The sequence below is a fragment of the Lissotriton helveticus genome, chromosome 9, assembly GCF_964261635.1.
Source record: "Lissotriton helveticus chromosome 9, aLisHel1.1, whole genome shotgun sequence".
Lineage (NCBI taxonomy): Eukaryota > Metazoa > Chordata > Amphibia > Caudata > Salamandridae > Lissotriton > Lissotriton helveticus.
Genome location: NC_136070.1, coordinates 128,090,173 through 128,103,258, shown reverse-complemented (window position 1 = coordinate 128,103,258; position 13,086 = coordinate 128,090,173). Strand labels below are relative to the sequence as shown.

The 13,086-nt window shown below is 47.1% G+C and overlaps 1 protein-coding gene and 1 pseudogene across 1 annotated transcript in view; both read right to left on the bottom strand.

Annotated features, from left to right (window-relative positions):
- Nucleotides 1-13,086, bottom strand: part of CHP1 (calcineurin like EF-hand protein 1) — a 149,887-nt gene that overhangs the window by 106,899 nt on the left and 29,902 nt on the right. The window lies entirely within an intron of this gene.
- LOC144782654 (prefoldin subunit 1 pseudogene) lies at nt 333-736 on the bottom strand (annotated as a pseudogene).

Here is a 13,086-nt window from a genome sequence, read left to right as displayed (position 1 = left end):
GCAAGATATCACGTGTCATGTGTGAATAACATAGGAGGAACAACTAATGCGGGAAAGGACTTTAGATAAAAAACATTCTAACAAGTTTGTTTAAGTAAAAAGCTCTATTTCATTTAATAGATGTTGATTAAAAGAAAAATATACATAATACACATGAAATACAAAAGCTTATAACATAGCAATAACCAAATTTCACAACCAAATATGTACAATACAAAAATTATTATATAAGGACACAAATTAGTTTAAAAAGGAATGTTTCCAGTAGGTGGCAAACAATATTCTCTCCATATCACGTGTCAATCAGTAAAGTTTTTTCAAAAACAAAAACATCCTTGTGGGTATCATTTTTGGCAATATCAATTCCTGCTACTGTGCTTTTCTGGCCATCAGCATTTCCCTTATGTTATCTTCGGCATCTTTTACACTACGTTCTAAATACGTGTTTTTTTGCTCAAGTTCTTTAATTTTCTCATCAGCTACTTTTTGCTTCTCTTTTAGTTGATTGTGTATACATTCCTTGGACTGAAGGATGAACATTCTTCCTACTCCTTTATACATGCGAGTTTGATCAGACAAAGTCTGAATCTCTGTATCAGTTAGGTGGGCATGTTTCTTAGTTCTGTTTAATTGCTCAATTTGTATGTCCGCTAGCTTCACTTTCTGTGGAGTATCAATAACTTGACTGAAGTTCAGTGAAACCCTTTTTCAGCTCCATATCTATCGAAGTCGCCATAGCGAGCCTTGTGCCTTTAACTCAAAGGACGACAGCTTCCGTCGGAGAACACACAACCGGCTACTGGATTGTGTTTAACGCCCTCCCACCCAACACTCATGGGAAGGGGTTTTATGTAAGATAAAAAACCGCCCTGCTCTCTTTGTTGTGGGGACAATGAAGAGCAGGGGATGAGATCCCCTGCAGGCTGCAGTCAGGGCATTAAGTGGGGCGGGTCCCATCTGTACTCAGACAAAGCAGAAATTAAAAGCTCACGTCCTTAACTACACAAGTAAAAACACATTGATTTCTCAGCAACGATTATAAACCCCCTAAAGTATTCCATGTCAACAACACAGTACTTACTTTTCAAATGTTTTACTTCATCTTACCTAAGTGGGTCTTCTTTTTCCAGATGTTGCGTTTTTGTAGTTTTTTTCATGTGATATACGAGTATTGCGTAGTGCCTGCAGTGAACTGAGTCGTCTCTATATGCTTGGGTGTGACTCGAGGGTGTGTATATGGGTTCACTACAAAGAACACTTTAGAGCTCTGGAGCTAAGCCTGAGACCAGCGTGAGATTCTCACAGGGCCTGTTACAGGGACATACAAGGGTTCAGAATCCCTGCCAATGTAGGCCCGACCCCATTTGGTGGGCCACAGGTTGAAGGGAGCTACTGGGCCCTAACCATGGTGGGGACGTCTTGAGGTCTGTCCTACCATAGTTTTGCAAACTGGGCCAGGTGCACCTTGTCTCGGCTGGTTCTTGGGGTACTGAGGGCGAGCAGTCCCAGGCGTCTCAGAGCACCACTTGAAGCCAAGTAAAATTCTCAAGTTCATATCAAAGACCTCGGAGTGCTTCCTCGGTCTCTGGTTCCACTTGGGGTTTTAGGCCCGCAATTCCCTGTATTCTGATCATTGTGGTGTGAGACGTGCAGGAAAGACAAGCAGTGGTCCCTCTCCTGCGGTGAAGCAGGGCCGAGGCCAACACACTCAGAACTTGATGGCTGTGAGACGTCAGCTTGGCAACTCACATGGTGGTGCTTTTCTTCAGCAGTAGGACCTCCCTTGGCCGGGTGCAGACACGACAGAGGAATATCTGCAGTTATATAGCACAAACTCGACCCGACGGTATTGGTGCCCTTTACATGAGCACCAGTTACATTACACAAGGACATATTAATTTTTATAGGCACAAAGAGATTAAGTTATTTAGTCAGAATCACAGGATGTAGAGCTGATGCCAAGACTCAAAACTGGTTCCACAGTTCCAAAGTCGGCAGCTCTGGCCGTTACGCCACAGTTGTGGCCTCCAGACCAATAGTAAACATGTATCTCTGGCAGTTGCGACCACCAGTACAATCAGAGCTCCCACTTCGACAGTGACAAAGTATTCTGAAGTCTGCAGTGGCAGGACTGGTCCCAGGGCGGAGTGCCAGTTAAACCCATTGCTTGGTACTTCTTATAAGTCCTGGTGCAGTTCCCAACAAGAACTGTTCAGGGAGACCATGGCGCCCTTCTACACATGACTTGGTCCCGACTGCTCCTTCGTAGTCCCTTGTTTCATTGTATGTTCCCCACGTAGAGAACGTGCTAGGCTTTTTCTACTGGACAGTCTCTCCTCCTGCAGGGCCAAGCACACTCCTTCCCTCACCCATCAGCCAGGCAGACATGCTAAAGGGCTCTAGGCAGAGCGTCCGCTTCTCCACCAGTAAGCGGACACTTCAAGCGATGTCCCCTCATGTGGGCAACTAGCTGGCATGCAGACCACAGTCCTGGACAAGCGGCTCTCCTTCAACTTATCTACGTACATTCCCTCTTTTATACACCTTACCAGATAGGAGCTGCAAATCCACTGGCCAAGATTTCAGAACTGGTTTGGGGTGCAGCTCTTGACACACCACCCTCACTCAAAACACCTTATAGAAACACTGACCACCGAGAAAAAGGCAACATAGCACGCACAAATACATATTCCATTAACACTTGCATCACAATAAAAACACTGATCACACACTGCAGCAACAAAAACATATATCTGAGGCATCGCACTATAAAGGTGAAGCATATTGGCTTTGCCAATGCTTATTGTTATTATGAGTCTTATTTGATCTCCGTCCAGACTGTTCTGCCCTGCTCCAGCCTTACTAATTGTCTGATTTCGGGAGCTTTTTGGAATGTTTCCTCAGCAAAAGTTTGAACTTATTTACTCATCTAGCTCTGGGATCAGTCAATACCGTCTGCCACATTATGGAGTGGATGTCAGTTTCCGTTCCAATCTCCTGCACGTGAGGCGTTGTCTGTCACGTCAAGGTGTCAGCACCATGGAGCTACCCAGTGATGAAAGTCATACATGACTGAAGTATGTGTGCACAGAGCAGTATATTTCACAAAGGTAAATGAGGACACTGGTTGTTCTCCAGCCATATAGAATCAGCGATCACTCTCCCAAAGCACTGTGCCGAATAGCCATAGATCATTGAAACATAGGTTACAGCGAATCCAATGAGAATTCTTGGGGCATTGTATTACTTATATGCGAAGCGGTGCCAAGACCCCAATACATAGCTGCATATTTCATAACAGCACCTCCAAATAACTGGTTTATTTGAAACTGGGAGCTATTCAAGGACTCCCACGGCTTCAGCTAAATGATTTCAATGTCCAGCTGCTGTAATATGATGCAATAGGCATCACCCTTAGGTCCAGATGCAAAGTAAAGGTCCCTGCACTGAAGAATGGACATTGGGTGAAAAAATTCTAATTATTTCAGCCAAAATGTCTGCAAAGATGACTGCCAATATTTGTATTACTGGCACGTGTTTTGTACAACTATAGCCACAGAGAATAGACTAGGAGTAGTTCCCAAAATGAATCCAGTAAATAGAAAAATTAGAAGCCACAGATATCGCATAGGCTATGCATCAACATGTTATTGGGAAACCCTCAGTGGGTCAAGAGGCTAAAATGTGGGGTTACAATACCTGCACGGATCAAAACAGTCTCCAAAACAGATAACGTGTCAAGAAAAAAAAGGTCAACTCTGGCGTCTCCCAACTTCTGGTGAGAGTGAGTGCATTCAAAGTGGAGGTCAACACAAGGACGCTTCACTGGTGGCAAATTTCAGAACCTCTGAGACCGATGGATAACATAAAAATTATTCTATGGACAGATAATCCCACAGGATGATCATTTGGGCTCCGCAGGGACCTTTCCAAAGAAAGTCATACATGGTGCATGGTCATTTCACTCTCAATGTAGGTACACTGAACTGTTTTTCTTGACTATGTAGCAGGACAAACCCCACAACGCTGTAGCAGATGACAATTCTAGCTCCAGGAGTTAGAAGCAGAGAAACTGCTTAATGTAGATAGCTGCTATGGTGCGGTATGTTACATGATAATCTGCACCACACATGTTATGGGTGAAAGGAGTATAAATATGTTGCTCAGACGCCATTTCATTCCAAAGCAGTTTGAAGAAGTTGCATAAGCACGCTAAGAACAGATTTCTGAAATAAGAACATGGACTAAAGGAAGTGGAAAGGAATAGAGGATGAACCGTTTGACAGCCTGGAAGGACTGTGGCGACAGGTGAAAGGGCATTTGGAACAGACTAATCTAGAAAAGACGACGTCTTCTAAAGTAACAAATGCAAGGAACCCAAATTTGCTGCGTCCTTTCCCGGTGTGCAAGGGTGCACTTGATTTGTTTTCAGTTCTGCTGTCACACAATATGCCTGAAGAAGCCATAAGGGAATCCCAATAAGCTACTTTAAGAGTTCATTATATGCATGTCGCAGGGAGAGATATGCCACGTTCGTGAAAGACCACACAGCGATCTTTTATCTGTGGAAACTAGCATTGATCAGCTACCTTACTAGTGGAGAGGAGGGTAAGGCCAGCTCCAATCTGAGGGAAACGAAACTAGAAGAGTTTTGCAACGGCATAAAACTCTCAACCGGGGTTGTGGGAGGCAGGAGACGAGGTGTGGCATTTGATATTGAGAGACCTACATCCACTAGCTCTGCTATCCCAGCGGCAGAGGAAAGAAGGCAGAGGAAAGAAACCGCCAGGAGCACTTACTGAGTGAGCCGTATCCTAAAGGCCTGAAAGATTAGTCGGCGGGCGGGGATTAAAGATAAGCAGAATGGAAGTAGTGGTCCAATGGCAGAGGAGAACAGCTCTAAAGAATTGAATGCGTAATGACCGGCCATACTTTTCAGATGTACAATAGCTGTCCGTGCATTCCCAATGGAGGCGGAAGGATACACCCAATAGAAAGATAGCAAGACCAAAATAGTCATATGTGCTAATATAAAACGTGACTGGTGTATATGGTAAGGTCTAAAATTCCTGAGCTAAAGAAAACAATGAAGGCTCACTCAACGCCCACTAAGCGCAACATATATATTTGATTTTGATGTAGCATATGGCACACAATCTGGGAGTTCCAATTGGAGGAGAGGAGAGCAGAGCAGAGCAGAGCAGATTACTGTAAACCTTGCATATGCAGGAGGAGCTTCGCGCGCATCCGAGATGGCCGCGTGAGCACAGGGCTCCCGAGGACCCTCGCTGCCTCCCGCATTTATCCTGGACAATATCCCGATTTGATGGAAGATCATTGAAGACACAACCCGGCTGATGTACTAGCAGGTTTTTGGGTCGAAATCGGACGCAGGGTCCCCGAGTTTTGCTGTCTTGAAATCTGCGGCCTTCTCCATGGAACATCCTGGACCTTGAGTTGTGGCAGTGCCCAGGTCGTAATTTAACAACAGCGGCTTGAGGGGCTCAGACCACAGCCTCACTTCACTTTCGGTTTCGTTTCTCCGGCGCGCTGCCCCATATCTGCGGAGTGTCTGTTGATTGGACGAGCTCAGACGCCAGCTCATTGAGCTCCGAGCTGGCGACTGTTTGGCTGTGGATTCCGTTGGCTCGCCTTTGCCTCCTGTATTCTTGTGTGTGAATTTTACGGAGCCATTTGGACCAGATCCCAAGCCTCCATCCGGGGCACCCGACTCGCCATGACGGGCAAGCCTGAGGGTGAGAAACGGAAAGTTAAGACCACTATCCATGGAGGTTCAACCGAGACGAATGTCATGGATCGCTATACACTCTCTAAGGAATCCCCCTGGTAGCGCACCTAAGGCTCGGGAAGAGGCTGTCGACGATCCTACTGTATTGGCGGACTTAACGCTACAGGACGTGATGGGCGCCATTGCTGGTATCCAGTCTTCTATTGGCCAACAGTATGAAGCCTTGGCTCTGAAGCTGGACACGGTGGCTATTGATGTTAACCTCATTCGCACTGACCTGGCCAAGATGAATGAAAAAGTGAAGTGAAGTGAAGTCATTGGACCTCAAGACATCCAGCCATACCACGGATGTGTCCGACTTGCAAACAGAAGTGCGCAACCTTCGATCTGCTAATGACTTTTTTGCTCGTCGCTTGGAGGATTTTGAAGGCCGCGCACGGTGCAATAACGTGCGTATTATTGGTGTCCCGGAAGATTCTAGTTCCCTTGCCACTGATCTTCGAGTGGAGGACCTCATTCTCAATCACCTTGCACCCGAGGGCCTGAGCAAATTCTTTGCCATCGAACGTGCGCACAGAGTGCCAGGGGGACAGGCGAAGCCCGGTTTCCCCCCCCCGTCCGATTATTGCACGGATCTTCAACTTTATAGATCGCAACACCATTTTGCAGGCGGCACGGACAAGCGGCCCTACGCAGTTTGAGAACGCTGCTGTGAACTTTTATCCGGACTTTTCCCAATCGGTCCAGAAACAACGTATGGGATTTCAAGGTGTGAAACGGCGACTAAGAGACATGGAACTAAAATATGCTATGTTATTCCCGGCCCAACTGCGGGTTAATTATGACAATCGAACATTCTTCTTTGTTAGGCCTGAGGAAGCGAGTGATTGGTTGGACACTTTGCCGGCTCGCCGTGCTGGCCAGGAACATGCTGGTGGTGCTGAAGGGGGACTGATGGACCGAGAATGACTATGGTGCCAGTGTCCGGAACACTACTCAACGTGACCAGCTGAGGCTCACTGACTTTTTTGATCATTCCATTCGTATCTTGGGAGGGCGCAGGGATGGCGGAACCCTTTCCTCCTCTGGGGTTTTCTTTGTGTAGATTAGTTCTTTGTTTGTATTGTTAGGGCGACAGGCACACTGCAAATTGGGGTGGCTTTTGAGTCGGTGCAGGGTGGGAGGGGAGTTGTGTTGGGAACCTTGGGGGGAGGGAGGGGTATGTTCAGGGATTGTTCGTTTTTTCTTTTTCAAGGCAAGGTACTTTCATTATTTTTGACACTGGTGTGATGCTCATTTTGCGGTGGGAGTTCATTGTGGATCAGGATGGGGGTTGAGGGTATTATGCTGGAATGTGAATGGGTTGGGGGATCGCATAAAGAGAGGTGTGGTTATGCAACTGTTGCGGCGCCTTTCGCCTGATGTCGTTCTGCTACAAGAGACACACTTGGTAGGAAACACGTGTCACGCCCTTAATAGACGGGGTTATCGTCTTGCTGCCCATTCTGGATTCATGTCTAGTTCTAGAGGAGTGGGTATTCTGCTTAGGGTTTCCCTCCCCCTCGAGGTTGATGATGTGATCCTTGATGCCAGGGGTCGATATGTTGCACTTGTCGGGCGGTGGGAGGGAAAGCCAGTCTCATTGGTATCGGTTTATGTCCCCCCGGGCTTACAATCCACGACCTTTACGGACCTGGGGCGGATGGTTCTGGGCCTCCCGGAGGGCGTCTTGATATTGGGTGGTGATTTTAACTCCGTCATTTCTAGCAGGATGGACCGCTATCCCCCCGAGATCTACCTGCTACGCAATCCTGGTTGGGTGACTTCTTGGAAACATTGGGGCTCGTAGACTGTTGGCGACTAATGCATCCAGAGCAAACACAGTTTACTTTCCATTCGGGCGCTCATGGTAGTCTCTCTAGGTTGGATTATATCCTGCTACCTGCGGCACTGTCCCCCTCGGTTGGAGAGATTAGACACTTGGCCCGGGGTATATCGGACCATTCCCCTATTTGGTTTCATTTTACTCTTAGCATCAGGGCTGAAGGCAGGGTGGCTCAGATTAACCCTTGGTATCTCCTTAACCCTAAGACTCGCGCTGAATTGATTTAATCATTTGATCTGTATTTTGCGGAGAATGCTGGTTCTGTATCCTCGCCTGTCTCGTTGTGGGAAGCTTTCAAGACTGTGATCAGGGGACAGGCATTGTCATTGGTGGGGTGTGCCAAGAAATGTAAGAATGAGGCAGTTGTTCAGCTCGAAATTACAGACCTGGAGTCTGCATTGGAGCGGGAGGTGTCTCGAGAGGCGTTACATGTCCTTCGCCTTAAACAATTGGAATATAAAACTTTGGTTACTGATGCGGCAAAGACGATGAGTAGGGATCAGCAGGGTCGGCTCTATGATGTGGGTGATAAAGCAGGAAAATTGATTGCCTGGCTGGATAGAAGGGAGAGAGCGAAACGAGTGGTTCCGGTGATTGAGACATGCAGTGGTGAGAGTGACTGATCCTGTTGAAATTGTTGAATGCTTTGCTGATTATTTTCGAGAAGTCTATACCTCGGTGTCCGACAGGCCCGAAGAGGATTCGCGGTTGTTGCTTCGTGATATAGCTCTTCCATGTTTGTCGAAATCGGATCGTGACTGTTTGGATGCCACGCCCTCGGTGGATGAGGTGGCTCTCGCGCTGCGCTCCCTTCGCTCCGGAAAGGCTCTGGGCCCAAATGGCCTTCCCGTGGAACTGTATAAGTTACGCCCTGATACTTTAGCTCCCTATCTCTGTGATATGTTTTTGGCTGCGCGAGATAATGGCTCCCTCCCTAGAGATCAGCGTCTTGCGACCATTGTGGTGATCCATAAGGAGGGTAAACCACGAGATCGCTGCTCGTCCTATAGACCCATTTCGCTCTTAAATGCGGAGCCCAAGATCCTTGCCAAACTGCTTGCTAATCGTCTGATTACGGTTGTTGGCGACCTGATTCATCCGGATCAATCGGGTTTTTATTCCGCACCGTAACACGGCATTAAATTTGCGACATCTGCATGGTGTTCTCGCGAGGGCCCCGACGCTGCGTGAACCGGCCATCTTGGCGTCCTTGGACACCACGATGGCCTTTGATACAATCGAGTGGTCTTATCTCGGGACGGTACTCGCCAAGTTTGGAATCGGCGCGGGTTTTATTGGTTGGGTCAAGCTACTGTATGAAACGCCACTGGCACAGGTGATGGTCAATGGCCGCGTCTCCGTGCCTTTTACTCTTGGGAGGGGCACGCGACAAGGTTGTCCCTGCTCCTCTTTGCTTTGGCGTTGGAGCCTCTTGCCGCTTGGTTGCGGTGGGAACCTTCGATGAAGGGTATACGCTGGACGCCGGAATTTGAGGATCGCATTTCCTTGTACGCGGATGATATTTTATTGTATCTGACATCTCCCCAAAAATCGCTCAACGTATTGTTGGACGTACTTAACTCCTTCGGGAAGAACTCTGGTCTTATCATTAATTGGTCGAAAACCTACATTTATGTACTTGCGGGTGATGTCCCTCGCTTGCCCCGGGGCTGTCCCATCCAGTTGTCGCAGTCAGGCTTTAAGTACTTGGGTGTGTTTATCTCGATGGATCCGGCGGTTCGCTACGAACGTAATTTGCTCCCCCCGCTCCAACGGTTGCGCTCCGATGTAGTGCGTTGGCGTAAACTACCGTTATCTCCCCTAGGGCGTGCGGCCCTTTTTAAGATGATGTCCTTACCGCGGTTCCTATATGCCCTCCAGAATAGTTTTGATGTCATCCCGTCGAAATATTTTCGGGAGGTAGAATCGTTGCAGAGACAACTGATATGGGACGGATGTTCATGCATAGCTCTTCCGAAATTGACACTTCCTTGTATGATGGCGGTATAGCGCTCCCGGATATTCGCAGGTATTATTGGGCTTCCCACCTCGCTGCCATCAACCACGGGATGTATGGCCCGGCGTTGAATCCAGCATTTGAAATGGATAAGTGGCTGCTCCCGGGTGGTGATTACTACAGGGCGCTCTATTCGGGATCCTCCCGTTCACAACTCACGGGACCTACCGCTATAGCCGTGCGGGTATGGCATAGTGCAACGACGGCTATGGGCTGGAGTGATAAATTAACTGGTGCAACACCGTTCTTTGCCTTTGCGAAGCTGGGTGGCCTATAGAGGACGAAGGGATTCGATAAGTGGGACATGATCGGCATTGGTAAAGTGCGTGATCTCTGGGTTAAAGGAAGGGTTAAGGCCTTCTCGGATCTGCAAACAGAATATAAGTTGAGTGACAGGGAAAGATTTCGTTATCTCCAGGTACGTCATGCTCTGAACTATGTGTTGCCAGTGGGTAGTGATATTCCGGATTCCTCCCCCCTCGAAGATCGTATCCTAGATGGTTATGTGCCAGACAGTACCATCTCACTGTTCTACAAAAAAATGATTAATGACCGATCGTGTCTGCTCGATCGCCTTCGTGAGGCCTAGATTGCTGACGGTGTTGAACTGGATGACGAGGACTGGCAGTCTGCGATCTCCTCTCCCAAGGAGGTGGCAATTCCGGCCCGCCTCCGTCTGGTCCAACTCAAGATCCTCCACAGAATCTATGTCACCGGTCCTCGTCTGATTCATATGGGCTACTCCACGGATGGCATGTGTCGACGTGGGTGTGGTCTTCTTGCCACTTATCTCCATATCATATGGGAGTGCCCTGAGGTGGCGCGATTCTGGAAGCGTATACATGAGATTATGGATGAAGTTACGGGTGTGGTGATGATGCCGGAAGCCCGACAATGTTTATTGAATGTATGGGGTCCAAATGATTATGACGTATCGCAGCTTCGGTGGGTGACTCTGGCCAATATGGTTGCGAAGAGGGATATTTCTCAGTTATGGGGATCTCCAAGGCCGCCTACAGTGACTGCTTGGAAAGAGAGTCTGGACTGGTGCATGTTTCGGGAGAAAACAGTGTATGTTGCAAGAGGCAGGCCCAAAAAATGGGGGAAGATTTGGAACTCATACCGTGGAGATATTTGTACGCCCCCGCTATTCCGAGTCCTTCCCAGTCCCCCTGACCTGTATTCCTTCTAGCAGTGGTATACTGTACTGTTCCTATGCAATCCTACCTCTGCCTCCCTCCCCTCATCTGTATTCAAAGACTCTTTTCTCCTACTATTATGTATCTCCCGTCCTCCTTGAGCACAGACCTAATGGCTGTATTATTACTGTAATGCCTTGCTTGTTTGCTGTTTTGTTTCTTAGTGTTTTAAATAATAAACAGTTAAAAAAAAAAAAAAAAAATATGCAGAAAACCAAACAGCACCAGTTTGTGTGAGTGAAGTCAGGTCATCACCCATTCTTGAATAGAAACCTTATCTCCTAGCTCCCGTTAACATTTCTAACCTTTGCTGAACGGGGCAGGAATGTGCAGAACAAAGAAGAAAATATCTTGCCGCAGATTGGCGGACTATAAAAGACAAATGATAAGGGCAAAGCAGGTGTGTACTGGGGAGGAGCAAGAAAGGGTGTGGAGGAGAAAGAAGAAAAGCAAGAGAGAAAACAAACATTTATCCCACTCTGTGCCAAATTATGCCCTTCCAGTCACATCGAAAACAACGTTTAATGGATAAGACAACAAAAAACAAAAAGCACCCAGCTGAAAATGTTAAGGGTTTGCAGTTTGTAATCATTTACTGGGCCTCAGTTTCAGGCTGACCAGGGTCTGAAGTGATCCATCTGGACCGCCAGAAGGCCTTCGATGACCACCTCCATCTCTTGCAGTACAGTAAGAGCACAGCCTTCGGATTTGTAGGCCTTCATATCATAACAGGAACTAACTTAGAAGTGTTTCATGTTGCTCTACAGCACGAGAGCATCAATTTGCATTAACTCTACGGTGCTCCAGGAGGGACCATGAAAGCAAAGCACCATTACAGCAAGTGACAGAGACCACCTAGACACTTAGCCTGTCAGATCATGGAAGAATCCTGGACTCTACTGTAATGCAAGTAGTGTGCAACCTGGGCGATGGAAGTGCATGAATAGACTGGGCAATCATAAGGGTTCCTTACCATAACACCAAACATGGTTGAAAGCTACTCTTCAATGCACTTACAGTCACAATCAATTAACCCTGGTGTAATTAAAAACAAATACAAAAAAAATATGCAGCCAAGAACTTCCCAGATGTATGACAAAAGACAGCAAGCAATGGTTAGCACCATTGAGCTCGTTTCAACAGAATAAAACTTACCATCCAATTTATGAAGGAGATGAGTGGCCACTACTCTCCCAAAACCCACTCACTTTCTGAGTCTTTCAGCAGCCCACTTCTACTATCATGTAGTCCACTTCGGGTCTCTGGCACTATCCCGCTACGCAAGGCACCAGAGACCATATCTTCATATGTGAAGAACCCCTTCTCCCCCTGGCCCCAATCTTCGTACTGTGCAGCTGCCTGCACGCACCCAGGCCCTCTATACTACTCATAGACAACTTGCTTCAGCGAGGACCTTCCTTAAGAAAAAGGATTTCTTGTTAAAATTTGCTGAAGCTACTCTAACAATTTGATTGACGGATAAATGAATGAAAGGTTTTTGTATAGCGCACGGCTACTCGTTGAGTGTACCAGCGCTGAGACTGAGATTTTGTTCTACAAGGCTTCTCCTGCGAGATTCCGACAGACACTTTCCTCATAGTAAAGCTGAGAGAACAGACAAACTACTGCTACATGCACCATTCAAAAAAAGATAAAGTGCATGGTTAACGAAAAACTCACGTGCAGAGGTTATGGAGAGAATGCATGCAGGACTAATAGAGAGGGGAAGCAATTGATTGACAGATGCATGCTTCCAAGACATAACCGGTGTACAGAGTGATGTCATCATATGGCCCAAGTTTAAATCAAAAGAGGCGGCAAGCAAATTGAACACAGCAGCAGGTTGACAAGTGGGCTGTTATCTTTAAGCCTGTGAAAGCCACATCGGTAACTGCTGCTCATGTAGAGGTATGCAATTGTATATTCATTTGTCATTATCCAGCAAAGTACAATTAATAGTCAAACGCTCAAGGTCACAATCACTTGGAAAAAGACACGAGATGAGACAGACATATCAAAAAAACATTTTCAGGCTTAACCAGTTGTATGCCAAACACTTCTACTCTGTGCATGCACACTACCAAGTTCCAAGGAGATACCTATCTGGCACAACTACATTCATTATCCTTTGAGGGGCCATGAGTTGCATACTTGATCCATGATCATTTCCTTTCCTGTTACACACTTGTAGCAAAAGTAGCAATGCCCACCTGGCTCGCCTTGATCTGCTACTCCA